General features: G+C 42.4%; 1 long non-coding RNA gene across 2 annotated transcripts; it reads left to right on the top strand.

The window, feature by feature from the left end:
• Positions 1–1283: 1283 nt before the first annotated feature.
• On the top strand, positions 1284–13108 carry LOC110091406 (uncharacterized). Of its 2 annotated transcripts, none has more exons than XR_002302479.3 (4): positions 1284–1368; positions 6180–6249; positions 9171–9223; positions 11266–13108. It is a non-coding gene; the product is annotated as an uncharacterized LOC110091406 (long non-coding RNA). The 2 variants fall into 2 exon arrangements; XR_013541317.1 differs by lacking the exon at positions 1284–1368 and adding an exon at positions 4701–4836.
• Positions 13109–14673: the final 1565 nt, after the last annotated feature.

Raw genomic sequence — 14673 nt, 5'->3', positions numbered from 1 at the left:
CTAGGGTCACGGGGGTCCCCCAACTCTAGGTAAACCTCCTATAGGTCCACGGGGGCCTCCACAACCCCCTGACGTCACCCAAAACCCCGCCCCTTCCGGCGGAGGGGGCCAGGGTTGATCCTTGACCGGATGTCCCACCTTACAGGGCTGTTTTAGCTGTCAAATTGTGATTTGATGTATGCTATGCTATATAACTACTAGCCAGAACGGGAACCAGGGCCATAACTAGGGAGGAAGAACCGGGGCATCTCAGGGCACCATATTTGGCAGTCACACCTCTTCCCTCACACTGTGAATGGCCTGGCAGCTTGGGGCACTACCAAAGGAAAATATGCTAGTAAACCTAGTGTCTGGGGGAGAGGGGGAACGCTGGTTGGTATACCAGGCCTCAATGAGGCAGCAGAGAGCAGATCTATGCAGGGTTCAGTAGACCAATTCAATAAAAATACCCTCACGTTGCAACATAATGAAGATAACACACTCATTTCAGGTGGTGACTCAAAAGGACAGAGGAATAAATGGGTTCTGTCACTCGACAGCCAATCTGTAGCAGACTCAGAACTAGCAGGCAAGATTGAATGGAGACAATGGAGAGAAATGCTGACAAATTGCATAACCCATCCACATTACATAATTAGAAGTGCATGATGACAATGATGACAGCAATGTAACAAGCTATCTTTCTGAAACCAAAGCAACAAAATGGTAATGTGCCTGCCGAGGTGGATAATGAGTAATGTAATGACTTACTATTGAGCAGTAGCATTTTAAGTGCTGCTAAGTAGTAGAGATAGGTCAGCACATGGGAAGAGAATACAGTATAGTGATTCAGAGGGAAAGCAAGGTTAAGAGGACAGCTACTAGAAGTCAACACTGCGCAACAAAACAGAGACAGAACTGGTGAGACAGAGAGAAGTGGAAGCTGAAATCAAGCTTATTTAAAGAAATTATTTGTTTTATAGAACCATGTCCTGCTTAAGTCTTTAATGGGAACAAACATCACTTGAAAAACTCAGCAGATCCCATCTTGGAGCTCCTGCCCCATTCTGTAAATATGTCGTACAAACAGAGCACACCAGTTGAGTAACAGACAGGTTTTCTGTAGTTTGCAGAGGTAACAGGCAGATTTTCTGTGGTTTGTGCACACTCAGAAAGACATGAGGCAAAGTCACAAAATACACAGTACAAACAAAGCCAATGGAAACAATCCAAAAATGCCAAGGAAACCCCCTAGAGTAGCTTCCTTAAAAAAAAAAAAACCAGAAAGCATTTCAGTTTCATTTCTCCAGGTACTTTCCAGTTCGTATTTAAGCTCCTATTATGCTTATAAGAGTTTCATTTTCTACTGACAATTAAGAGAGGAAACTGGTAAGTGAATTTGTTTTTCTGGTGTCCCATTTTCATGGTGATAGATGCGGTAAGATATGCAGAATATCACTTATCTTTTAACTTGTTTAGATGAAGTGAACCATATTTAAATAAATCTCTTAAAAGCTGCAGCAAAAGACATGATTCTGTTTTCCTAACATGTAAATTATAAGATATTTAGACTGCCATTATTTGAACAATTATAAAATGAGATAGAACTGGCTAGGAAACATATGCTATGTTGTTGAACAGGGATGACAAAATTTAAATATTGCTGTTAAAAGAAATAATTAAATACATAATTTGTGGTCTGCACAATGGCAAAAAATGTGAAGAGCAAGACCACCCAATAAGATCATTTTCTGAGTAGTTCCCAAGGAGGAAATAATAAATGCTTAGCAATCAGATTTGTTGCAGGAAGCTGCTCCTAGGTCGACAGATGTCACTTCAAGATTTCAGAAGCATAGATCTAGAGGTCTTTGTGCAAGCAGACTGGGAGTTTTTAAATGGTCATTACTGTAGTGACCGTTTAAATGTGGTGGTGGTGCGGGTTAAACCGCAGAAGCCTCTGTGCTGCAAGGTCAGAAGACCTGCAGTCGTAAGATCAAATCCAGCGACGGAGTGAGCCCCTGTCGCTTGTCCTAGCTCCTGCCAACCTAGCGATTTGAAAGCATGCAAAATGCAAATAGATAAATAGGTACCACCACAGTGGGAAGGTAGCGGCGTTCCGTGTCTAAGTCGCACTGGCCATGTGACCACGGAAGATTGTCTCCGGACAAACGCTGGCTCTATGGCTTGGAGACGGAGATGAGCACCACACCCTAGAGTCGGACACAACTGAACAAATTGTCAAGGGGAACCTTTACCTTTACCTTTCTGTAGTAGTAATTAACCTGTAAAATTTCAGAAAGATAGGTATGAGGGTAGTACCATGAGAGAATGTGAATGCTACTTCCACTCTGGGCAGTGCAGTCGGCTAAACCATTGACAAGAGGTCCCATTAATTCCAGACTGTCCAAATGGTTTGAGCCAGACTTTATTAAAACAGGGGAGCAGGGTACAAAATACTAGCAGGTGCCAATTACACTGTGACCCTCTAGTCCACCGTTTCTATCACACACCCCTTAGTCCAGTTTCTTCCTGACCCCTAGTTTCTATCACGGGGGGTCAGTGGGGTGCTCTGTCCATGGGTGGCATCAAGTCTTCAAGACAGTCCCAAGCCACCCATCTCCCTTCTGGCAGAGTTTATAGTGCTGGCTACTCAGAAATGGGGGTGGGTCCCTGGTCCCTCTTCTTGCCATGGCTGGTGCTCCCACTGGTATTTGCAGCTTCAGCACTTCCTCTGTGGTCTCTGAGGCCTCCATTGGGTTGGCGATGGTGGCAGGTTGAAAATGAGGACTCCTCCTTCACAACCTCTCCCTTTAGCCACCAGGGACTTCACGCAAGGCCCTGTCTGGAAGTCCTGTTCAAACATGTATTCTGCATCCTTGATGGTGCACAGGACAAGATCCAACTCTCCCTCCATTTCATCCCACTCTTTCCTGCCTGAGTGTGATGAGTCTTCCATGTAACTAAGTCTCTTCTCCTTCTTGTTTTTCCTCCCTTGCCCCCAGTGGCTCTTCCTCAGACTGGGCCTCCAGCCCTTTTCCCAGGGGAACCCCATCACCTCTCTACTCCTCACCTCCACCTGCTCGGGGTCCTCCTGTCTCTGTGCCCACCTGGGGCCCAGGAGCTTTGAACTTTTCCAGGCCTTTCAGAAGGTGCACAGGGGTGAGGGCAGATGTCTTTGCCAAGAAAGTGGGGTGGTGGTGGTGGAGGATCGCTTGGGTCCTCCTTCCTGCCTCTTCCTCTGCCTGGGCCAGATAAAAAAGCAAGGTGGGCCAGATGTGAGCCGTGGGCTGTAGTTTGGAGAACCCCTGCTCTAGAACATGGGTTCCCAGCCTGTGGATAATGACCACAAAGAGGGTCATAAAATGTTTAATGGAATGGGGGGGGGGGGAACGTGGCAGCTTTCAAGAGGAGGGAGACAAATCGCCCTCAACTAGCACCCTCCCAGTTCCCTTCTGCACACACACACACACACCTCACTTGTACTGCTTCCCCCCCCCCCACCAAGCTCTCTTTGCTGTGGGGCTCCTGGGTGCCTGGAACGTCCTGATCTGGCGCTCTTTTCTTCTCCACTGGCGGTGGTGATGGCAGTGTGGCTCCTCCATGGCTCTGATGGCTGGCTGGCTTGGACGGGGACAGGGAGGAGAGGGAGGCCGGAGCCAGTGGCAGCCCCTGGGAGTCAGGTCGGTTCCATCAGGGGTGGCGAGGCCAGGAGGCAGCAGAAGGCTGGAGGGGCAGAGGGACAAAGGGCGGTGGAGCGGGGGGAAGGCCACTGTCATGGCTGAAGCAATTTTACCCTCTCCTTGTCTCACCCATCACTGCCATCGTAGGGAGGAGGAGGAGGAGGAGGAAGAGGTGGGGCCACTGTTGGAAGGGAGGACAAAAAGGGCAACCGTTCCCTTCCTTAGGGAAATCTCGCCCTTCCCCAGTAAAACCCAATATTTTTTAACCATTTTATTTATTCATATCTAAACATAAAAACTTAAAAATATTAACAATCTAACAGATAATCAACAAAACAAAAAAACAACACAGCTAATCATAGGGTTGCCAGACGTCCGGCAAAAGGAAGAAATGTCCTCCTTTTTAGCCTAATGTCCTCTGTCCGGCTGGCAAAGCTAGAAACCTTTAAAATGTCCGGCTTTTGCAGTATTTTAAGTTATAATTTTGGATGGGAGAGGGAGAGGTGGAAGGTGGAAAGCAGTCTCTGATGGAGTCACAGTCTAAGACACCACTTGGGACAGTAAATCAAGCCACGCCCACGTGGAGCCTTTGCTTCTGGAAGTGACTTCCTGCTTCGTTTTGCGCAAACTGCACATAAAGATTAGCAAGGAAAGGAGAGCAAGATAAACACACACACGCACACATACACACACAAACACACACACGCGCGCGCGCGCACACACACACACACACACACACACACAGACCATGAGCGAGAGGGAATGGGCAAAGCAAAAGGAGAGAGTCGAGAGAGAGCAGCAGCAGCCAGAGAAGGGCAGGATCTTTTTTTTTTAGAGCAAAAAAGGTTGTGGGTTTGCCTTGAGGTATTCAAGCGAGCAGCAGGAGTCGAGAAAGGAGAGGCGGTGGCGGCAGCTAGAAAAGATGGAGGAAGGCTAATGGAGAACGAGTGAAGCTGCAGGGAAGGGGAGCCAGAGCAAGAGTGGGGCTTCGCACCAGGCGCCTGCCAGAGAAAGAGGGAGAGGGAAGGAGAAGAGGCGGCAGCGGCCACTGCCACAGCCGCAGCAAAAGGAGGCGAGAAAGAAAGGGGAACTTCCTCACAGAGCTCGCCTTGGCGCAAGTGAAGGAGCAACAACAGCAGGCACCAGGATATGTCATGTAATTAATAAAGATTATAAGGTAATAATTGTACAATTGGCTGTTTAAATTTTTTTTTGGTATTTTGAAAAAAGCCTCCATTGAATTTAATTTTATTTTTTAACATTACTGTTTTTTGGTCGGTTCACTAAGAGACATTTATTGGCAGCTATTGTAATAAAATTGTATTGATCGGGGATTTAATCCAGAACGATTCAAATGAAACATTCAATACGTCCTCCTCTGTCCTCTGTTTTGTCTTTCTATGCCCTCCTTTTGGTACCCACGTATCTGGCAACCCTAGCTAAGCATCCATCCTTCCCCTATGGATCAGAGATTTCACCATTGTCTGGTCAAACCCAGTTTTAACCTACCTTCGTGACCCCACCCCCTCCTGGAGCCTGTTCAGCTACTGTCAGGGTGGGGGCGGCAAGTGGATTTAACAAATACTCAGCTGCGAATTTAGAAGTTGGCTGTCCAGATGCAAGTACAACCATCCCATTAAAAACTAGATCAGAACTGTATTCTGAAAAAAAAATCTGTTTTAATGTGTTTTCTTTACCTCGTGTGTCTTTTTAGGAAAATGTGGCAGTGGGTGTTGCAGGTTACCTGGCTCTTATAAAAGGCAATCATGGCTCATGAAAGGTTGAGAAACTGTGCTCTAGGACTTTCAAAGCAGCAGCCCTACAGTTTAGGTAGTAGCCTGATATGTTTCAGGATATCCAGAAAGGCCCCAGCTTTGCTTCAGAAGAACTCCGAATCTGGCAGATTTGGGATTTGTGCCAACTGAAAGCACACTCTAGTAGGAATTTTTCCCAATTGAAATTATGTGATAATGAAGTTTTATTGCTCTGTACTGCGTCTCACTTTTGTGGAACCTTATAATAACTACAGTCTCCCCTTATGGCCTTTATATTTTGACATACTGCTCTGATTGCTAGGACTGCTGATTTCAGACAAAATGCATACAGTTTTGAACAGGAAGCAGCAGTGTGGCTAAGCTGCAACATTTTAGTGCAAATCCATCTTGTCTCCCTTGACAGTGCTATCTGGGTCAAATGAGAAAAAAAAATACTTATTTTTAGAAGAGATATTCTCATGGATGATGAAAGCCATCTGCCATAATATGATTTCCTTCAATCTTGCATCAAATGTGCTTTCTTTTGCAAGTGGACATTGGAAGATGGGGTTCTTTTTCAACCCTGATCACCGAGTCATATACGTATTGTTGCGGAAGTTTTTTTGTAGCCAGGAAAATATGTTAATCAAAGGAAGTAGTACATATTCCTTCTATTGTTAGTTAGTGGTTATCCAGAATGCTTTGCAGCTGTAGTAAATCAGAACTAACTTTTTCCATTGACTTCATTTATTTCTTCTCTTCTTAGATATTAAGAAACCCAGTGTCTGTGTGCTTCAAAGTGAGGCATATCGTTCAACAGACCTTATTCCCAAGAGGTAAGCTTAGGCATGCAATTCTTCACTTATGAACACAGCAAAAGTTTATTTGAGCTGAATGGAGATTACTTCTCAGCGAAAGGGTATACAGGTATTAGCTTTACAGCCTTACCAGAGGAATAAGAGTGATTGAACTTCCTTCTGAGTGTGCTGACAGGGAGGATCACTTGCAGACACAGTACGTATTCAGGAACATTCTGTATGTTTCACAATACAAAAGCAAAGCAGGCTATAGATTCTGCCCCCCAGCAAGCTGGCTACTCAGTTTAACAACCTCAGAATAATGGAAGGCTGAGTGAACCTTGCTTGAGCCAGGTATTTGGGACTGATCCTGGGTCGAGAGCAGAGTATTGGCTGCAGTACTGCAGTTTAACCAGTGCGCCACTAGGTTCCTCATTTTCTTTCTGGCTCGATCATACACAATGCCTGCCCTTGTAATCCTCTTTGACCTTACTTGGAAGGAAACACATTGAATTCAGTGGTACTTATTTCCAGGTATAGATGGCGTTGAAGACGAGACCTCTAGCCGATTTCTTGTATTGTGAATTTGAGTGTATTGTTTTAGAAGAGGTCGTTGTGATAGTCTGTGATAGCATATCAGGCAAAATAAAGAAGAAGAAAAAGTTGTGGCCTCCTAAGGACTAACTGCTATATTTTAATGTGAGCTTTAATGGACAAGTCCGCTTCCGCAGACATATATGAACTTGTCCAGGAAAGCTCACATTAAAATATAGCAGTTAGCTTTTAAGTTACCACAACATTTTTGTCTTTCTTTTTTTTATTATTATTATTATTATTATTATTATTATTATTATTATTATTATTATTATTATTATTATTATTATTATTATTATTATTATTATTATTATTATTATTATTATTATTATTATTATTTTCCTGAGTATACTGTGTCTTTCTTTATACTTCCACTTTTAAAAGCCAAGAAATTCAGTCCTCTGGTTTACAAATATGAGATACTGCTTCTGCATCCAGGATTCAAAATGCTAGAAAATTACCAACGCTGCCTTGCAGTATCATGTCTGTGTTGCCAGCAGGAAGAAGTATGCCAAGCTTTACATAGCAAACATTATTTGATTTTGAAGACACCAGTGTCAGCAATCAGGATAGTCTATAGAATCCTCTCTTATGCTCAGCACCATTCAGAATCAGATGCCAAGAAGGGTAAAACTGAGTAATTGTTTCTTTTCATCAATTAACCAGTTCTCACCCAAACACAAAGCAATTACCATGTCTATTTTTTGACAAGTACTTTCATTGCATGGGCCCATAGAAATTCAATATTCCATATTCATAAACCAGAGTTTTCTTTTCTTTTAAAGATTGCATTTTTAATGTAAAGTAATTATACATCGCGTTTTAGGGACAACCTTTCAAAAGGCAACATAAAACAGTGTGGTGAGTTGAAAATACATTGAAGTAAATAAAGGGCCATACAGCCCCAAGAATTGGTGATATAAATCCTGTTAAAGAAATGTAGACAGGATTAGATGGGTTTCTAAATAATGTTTGGAGACCTGCACTAGAGAGACCATGTCTAATTTCTTATGAGAGGAACTCTACAGCTGCAAGACTGTCACCCAGAAGGCTCTCTTTCAGGTCCACCAATCTAGTGGATCCTAAGAGGCAGACATAAGAGGAAGGTCTTTGTTGCTGATATTAAGAAATGGGCAGAATCATAAAAGTGCAAACAGTCCTTTAGACCAGGGGTCCCCAACCCCTCATCCGCGGCCCAGTACTGGGCCGTGGCCCTGGCAGGACCAGGCTGTGGAGACAGATCCCCCGTCTTCCTCATGCATGGACACTTGCACACCCAGCCCACGGACACACGCACGCATGCACACCCCACCCATGGATACACACTCCATGCCCCACCCACGCATACATGGACACACGCATGCCCCGACCATGCATGGATGGATGCCCCTGCCCCCCCCATGCACGCTAAACTGGTCCGCGGTGCCAAAAAGGTTGGGAACCATTGCTTTAGACAGCCTCATCCCACACCGCTTAAGAGTGCAAAGGTTTTGACTCTTCAATGAGTACTGGCACTTATAGAGTTCATATAGAGTTTCCTCTATATTTCTGGTACCCATATTATAATAAAAAGAGGAACATTTCCACAATCTAGCCAAAACACATATTTACTGGAGAAGTAACTCTGGCCAAGGAACACACTGTAATGAGTACAACGTTGGTATAATGAGTCTGGATTTGAGAACTGCCACCAATATTTGAATAGCCATATATTGTACCAGCTGATGTTTCAGAACCATATAAAGTAGGTGTATGGACGGGGGGATAGTTTTTATATAAAAAGTAGTGTACACTAGAAGGGAGTTAAACCTTCCTCCTTCTTCAATTCATCCTGGTTTCTGGAGGAGCTGGACTGGCGAAAACCCCATGGAGGCAAGCATAGGAAGATGAGAGGGAGGAGAGAAGGCATATTCTGAGAAGAGGACTACCAAAATATGTCAATGGCCAACAGCAGTGACATTATCATCAATGGCAAATGACCACTGATTAACAGCTTCCTTTGCGAATTTTGGGGTTTGCATGGCTTTATTGCATTGGTACTAGTCACGTGAACCCTAAATTTGCCTTTATTCAGTGGTGGTTTGCCTTTAATCAGGAATGTAATTCCCCACTGTGCACATGGATCTGAGCAACAGGATTTCAGCCAGTAACTGGTAACTTTGCCATGAATCTGCCCTTCTGATCGAAAAGATGTATTCTAAAGGTACAAGAAATACTAAGAGAGGCTAACAGCAATGTCAAAGTATTGTGGGTCAGATGACTTGTGGCTTGAATGACTTCTGCATTGCTTGGACTCCAAGCTGTGGTGCAGTGAGAAAATTCTTTGTGTTCTTGAAAAATTAATTATAGATTTTGTTTCTTTGCAGATCTTAATTTGTTGCTTGCCGGTGTTCAAAAAGAAACATTATAATGGAAACAGGTATGGCATGCTCCTGTATGCAGAGAAGGGTGCACAACCTTATAGTATCAGGCATTGCATTCCAAACCACACAATCCTGTGTTACTATATTAGCAGGACTAAAGATGGGCACGAACCTCAGTTTGGAGGTTTGTGTCAATTTGTTGTCATGGCACCACAGGTGTCGCACATTCCCTTCTCCCTCGGCCAAGCTGGTTCTCCCACTCACCAGCCAGCATGCGCTGCTCTTCTCCTGCTCTTCGTGCAATTGTCCAGCCGCAGCAGGAGCTCTTGCTTCTTTCCTCTGCCTCCTCTGGCACCTGTCCACTCAGACAAGGAGACAGGGCAAGGATTCCTGCAGTGCTGCCTTTGACATTTCATTTGCTCACAAAGTTTAATGAGATACTGGTCCCGATTTTAAGGGAAACCTTTACATGATCCATAGGATTCAGCTTCTAGATGATAGATCCTGAATACCAAACAAAACCATAGCAGTTGGGGGCGGGGGTTAGAGAAAGTATCTGCAGAGAGAGAGAGAGAAAGAGAGAAAGAGATGATGGCTGGATAATTCATTGGTTGAGGTATCTGGCTGCAGAGCCAGAAGCTGGGAGTTTGATTTCCCACTGTGCCTCTCATGTGGTCTTGGGCATTTCAATGGTTTTTTTTTTTTTTATTTCGTTTGATGACGTTTTCGCTCTACAGTGATTTCTCTGGAATGAATTAACGTCATCAAGTGAGGCACCATTGTAATGCGCTCTACATGGGGCTACCTTTGAGACTGATGTGGAAGCCTCAAATGGTGCAGAATGGGGTGGCCAGACTCCTTAGTGGGATGAGAAAACATCAACATATTTCTCCCACTCTGGCTGCCATGCACTGGCTGCCCATTCATTTCTGCATTGATTTCAAAGTGTTAATGATGACTTATAAAGCCCTATACGGTTTAGGGCCTCGATATCTAGCAGAACGCCTCCTCCCACCTAGATCTACTCGAATCACTCGCTATAGCCAGGAAAGACAGCTGAGGGGCCTAATGCTGAGGGAAGCCCGGAAAGAAAGTACAATACAATAAACTGGGCCTTTTCAGCAGTGGCCCCTCGACTCTGGAACAGTCTCCTGTCAGAGATCTGCCTGGCACCCTCGCTGGGTGTTTTTAAGAGCCAACTTAAGACCTGGCTCTTTAGGCAAGCCTTCCCTCCTGTCAATACTTGATCTTTACTTTTCTAATTTAATTTTCATCTATACTTTTTCCATCTTGAATGATACTAATATTACTGATTTAGATTGTTGTTTCTAATTGTTTTATGATATTCCATTGTAAGCTGCCCAGAGTAGACGTGGTCTAAATGGGCGGGATATAAATTTAATAAATAAAATAAATGGTCTCCCTGTTAGTTTCCTATTTGCTGAAGGGAGGTAGAGCTAAAACAGGTGGACCAGAGTGAAGGAGCCTTAACTAGGTGCTATTTAAGTGCAGAACAGCACCTTCTGCTAGCATTATGCTCCTGGATGTCTTTCTTCCCTTACCTATTTATTAAGAATAGACCTTTGGTCTAGATGGGCGGGGTAGAAATCCAATAAAATAAATAAATAGACAGACAGACAGACAGACAGACAGACAGACAGATAGATAGATAGATAGATAGATAGATAGATAGATAGATAGATAGATAGATAGATAGATAGATAGATAGATAGATAGATAGATAGATAGATAGATAATATTTTACATTTACTGAGTTTTGCAGGTATAAAATTGAATCCATACTTGTTCATGGATGTTTTGCCTGTGTTGATTTCCATCACAATTTTATAGGTGGTTCTGTGTTACTAGGGTGGATCCTAGGGTTAGAGCAGAAAGGGACAGAGCTGCCCTCTTAAATCATGGAATCCCTCTTAATAGAACTGGGGGTGAGTGAAGGCACAGTCAGGCTTAGCTTGGAAGACTTTGGTACATGCCTGCCTGCTGGTGGATGTCAGGGGGCCAAAAGGGGCTATATATAAGTTAAGAAATTGAAGAAATGGAGATATGGGATAATATTTTCTATGTTTTACTTCTCTAGAATTAGAATCACAATGCTGTTTGACAATTAATGTTCACAATAAAGCCTGGGAAGATGTCGAAGTCACTGTCAGTGCCAGGCCACTGTTCAAACTGCTGGATGGCAATGTGATTTTCTTCTGGTACAAATGGCTGGCATCATCATTTTCTACAACAGTCTGCTCAGGACAGAAAAAGATAGTAAATGAAGTCACCGATTGGAACATCATCACCTATTATTTGGGAAGATACAACTTGAGGCTTTACAACATCAAAGTGGTGAGAAAATCAGATGGATTGGAAGCTAGCTGTGCAACTCCACTGGATTGTACCTGGATAATTGATGATAAGGGAATATACCAAGAAAATGATACTGAAAATCGCTGCAAATTTGAATAACCTTCTTTTATTTAATTATCCTATGATTCTGCATGTATCAGATAGACATATACAAATATGAAAACAAGGTATTTTTCCATTTTGAGAAAAGAGGTAATTATGTGAGTCTGCTGTAACAAAAACACGATAGTATTGTGTGGGATTTGAAAGAATAATAGGCTTTACTGGCATAAACTTTCACAGCCCCTTTCCCACTTCTTCAGATGTAGCTGTTTGTTATTCCATTCTGCAAGATTAATATTTCTGTGTAATATGAAACATAAATCAATTCTATTAAACCTTTAATTTTATCTCAAAACATAGCTTTTAATGAAGTTTTTGGGGATGTTCTCCCCCCCCCCATTAACTGGGAGGAGGAAGAATGAGGGACACATGTCACACTGGGTAACTTTTATTCTGCCACCAGTCTTGTTCTTTGCAATGAGAGAATTAGTTTGTAGTAGTTACTTTTTAAATAATTTATGTTTTATATAAATTCAGTTTTTCATTCCTGTTGTACACTGCAAAGAGTAGCAATTTGCTAGATGGGTGGTATATCAAATAAATAAATAAATCTTCTTTTGAGTTGAAATCCTCAGAGACAAGCAGAACAATAATTGCATTGCCAAACCCTTTAGTCTAAACTAAATGAAGTTTTGGAGAAATTACTTTTCCAGATTCCTCTCTCTCTTTTTTCAGGTTGAAAAATTTTCCATCTGCGAATATTTAGCGAAACATTTTTCCCTGTTCCGATCCTAATTTCATCACTTGAGAATAGGCTAGAGAATTCAGAGATGGTAGTGTCTCAGTTGCTTATTATCACTTCCTGTAAGAGCAAGCACGACTACTCAGTAAGACATGATTGTAGCCCACATAGTACTGCTGACAACGCACAGGGAGGTGTCAGCATGCCTGGGATTCTTTGAAGAAAAAAAAGTTAGGAGGAGGGAAAAAATGTAACAAAGCATCTCCCCACTGAACAGCTCAATGACAACTGAGCATGTTTGGTCTTGCAGAGACTGCAAAGTGCCTGCTGAAAGAATGAAGTGTCCAGGAAAAGGGCAAAGCTACATTCCAGGAACCCTGAATCACTACTATTTTAGTCATAATTTTAGAACCACAGAGCTGGAAGGGACCCTAAAGATCATCAAGCCCAGTCCCTGTCAAGGAGGCTCAGCAAGGAATCAAACTCCCAACCTTTGGCTCCGCAGCCAGAGAACTAAAGCCATCTAGCCTGCCTGGATTTGAAATCCAATAGGGTTGCAGAAATCCAAATACAGTAGTTGGTTCTTACCCCTTCCATTCTTTCTCACTTCTTTCCCATAGTTTTCTTGATGCAGCCGCTATATGGACTGTTAGTAATTTTTAACTCAGTCTTAATGAAAAATGTATCATTAGGTACATTTGGTAGAAATTTGGTTTTGCACCCTTAATTGCTTGAATGTCCAAGAATAATTGATGAAATTCATCCATCATTTTTTTTTTCACCCAGAAATGGAACAGGCAATTCTGGGCTGTATTCTCTGCTCAGCCTTATTTTTTAATATAGCTGTATACTGTTTCTGCTTTCCTTGGTTGGGGAAGAAGGGATTCTTGGATCCTCACACAGCGGACTGATATTTGCAATTTATTCTTAAACTTAATGCTGAAATGTAATGTAAGAGTAGCCAGGGAATGTAGAATCCTTTTGAATTAGATGTGTTAGAGGAAATACTGGTGTATATACTGGCAATATATATACATTTTGATTCTGTTTCCCTCCTGAAAAGTTTATTGGAACAGCTTGCATACATCAGTAAAAACAAGAAACATGATTAGGCCTGTTCATTTGATAGATGGACAGAGAGATATTTTGGAAGGAGTAGTCTGCAGTCCACGAAAGCTGATGCTAGATAAAACCTAATAGTCTTTACAATGTCACAACATTCTTTGGTCAAAATCCTCTTTACATGCTTTGTGCATCAGTGCTCTTTTGCATAAGCTGTTGGGTATTTTTCTGAGCTTGTGCAAGGAGGTGTACAGTGCCTGTTTCAAAAATGTATAAGCACCATTCACTATAACGGGGCAATCTTTAGCTTTCTATAGTGTCAACCCGGAAATCTCACAGACCGCTATGCCAGCACTTCACAACTGCAAACAGGATACTTGTCTGTGCAATATTTTTTGCTACCGACAGTCAGTTGTGCCTTTTAATAAATGTTTCTTATTTGTGTTACTTCCTTTCTTGAATTCATGTTGTTCTGTCTTGGTTACCAGTTATTTTATTTGCCTTGCGTGGCCTCATTTATTCTAACACACTGCGTTTTCCTTGGTGTTCTTATATAGGTTTTAATTATCTACAATATCAATTTGTGATTGTCTTTTCATTGAACACTGTATGAATAAACCATTTATTTAATTTCATTTGGAACGCAGAAAGTTATTTTTCAAACTGTACTTTGCCCCCATTAATTTTGAAATTAATTCAGTTCCATTATGCAACACTTGAACTTAAAGAAAAGCAATTTATATTATTCATGGTGTTGCTGGTCAGCTTTTTGTCACCATCGCCAAGTAGCCCTGTTAAGAGCCCGAAAAACCCACAACAACCATTAGCCCTGTTGAGTCTGAGTGGAAAAAAATGCCTGAGGAAATGACCTAATCCAAGAAAATTTACAGTAAAGTCTTTAAGGTACCAAACATTACATCTGCTTTGTTTTTTTGCTACCTTATATTACTTCAGAAGCAGAAAGTCCTTTAGACTGACAAGTATGGTATCAAAACTTGAAATATTTTTTTCTCAGAATGCTTCTAAAACACCTCTCTTTATGAGAACAGTACAAAAAGGGTCTCCTCTTCTTCCCAGGAGGACCACAGACAATAGGGCCACTTGCAGAGCGGGCATTTCAGCCGCAAAAGGATTTGAGGTGACCTCGACCTAACTTCGTTTTTCCTTAAGAGAGGGCAGGGAATAAGGAAAATACTGCATTGTATTCTCGAAGGCTTTCACGGCCGGGATCTAATGGTTGTTGTGGGTTTTTCTGGCTCTTTGGCCATGTTCTGAAGGTTGTTC

This window comes from Pogona vitticeps, chromosome 2 (genome assembly GCF_051106095.1).
Source record: "Pogona vitticeps strain Pit_001003342236 chromosome 2, PviZW2.1, whole genome shotgun sequence".
Taxonomy (NCBI): Eukaryota; Metazoa; Chordata; class Lepidosauria; order Squamata; family Agamidae; genus Pogona; species Pogona vitticeps.
The sequence above is the reverse complement of the archived record's forward strand: the minus strand, read 5'-3'. Positions and strand labels throughout refer to the sequence as shown.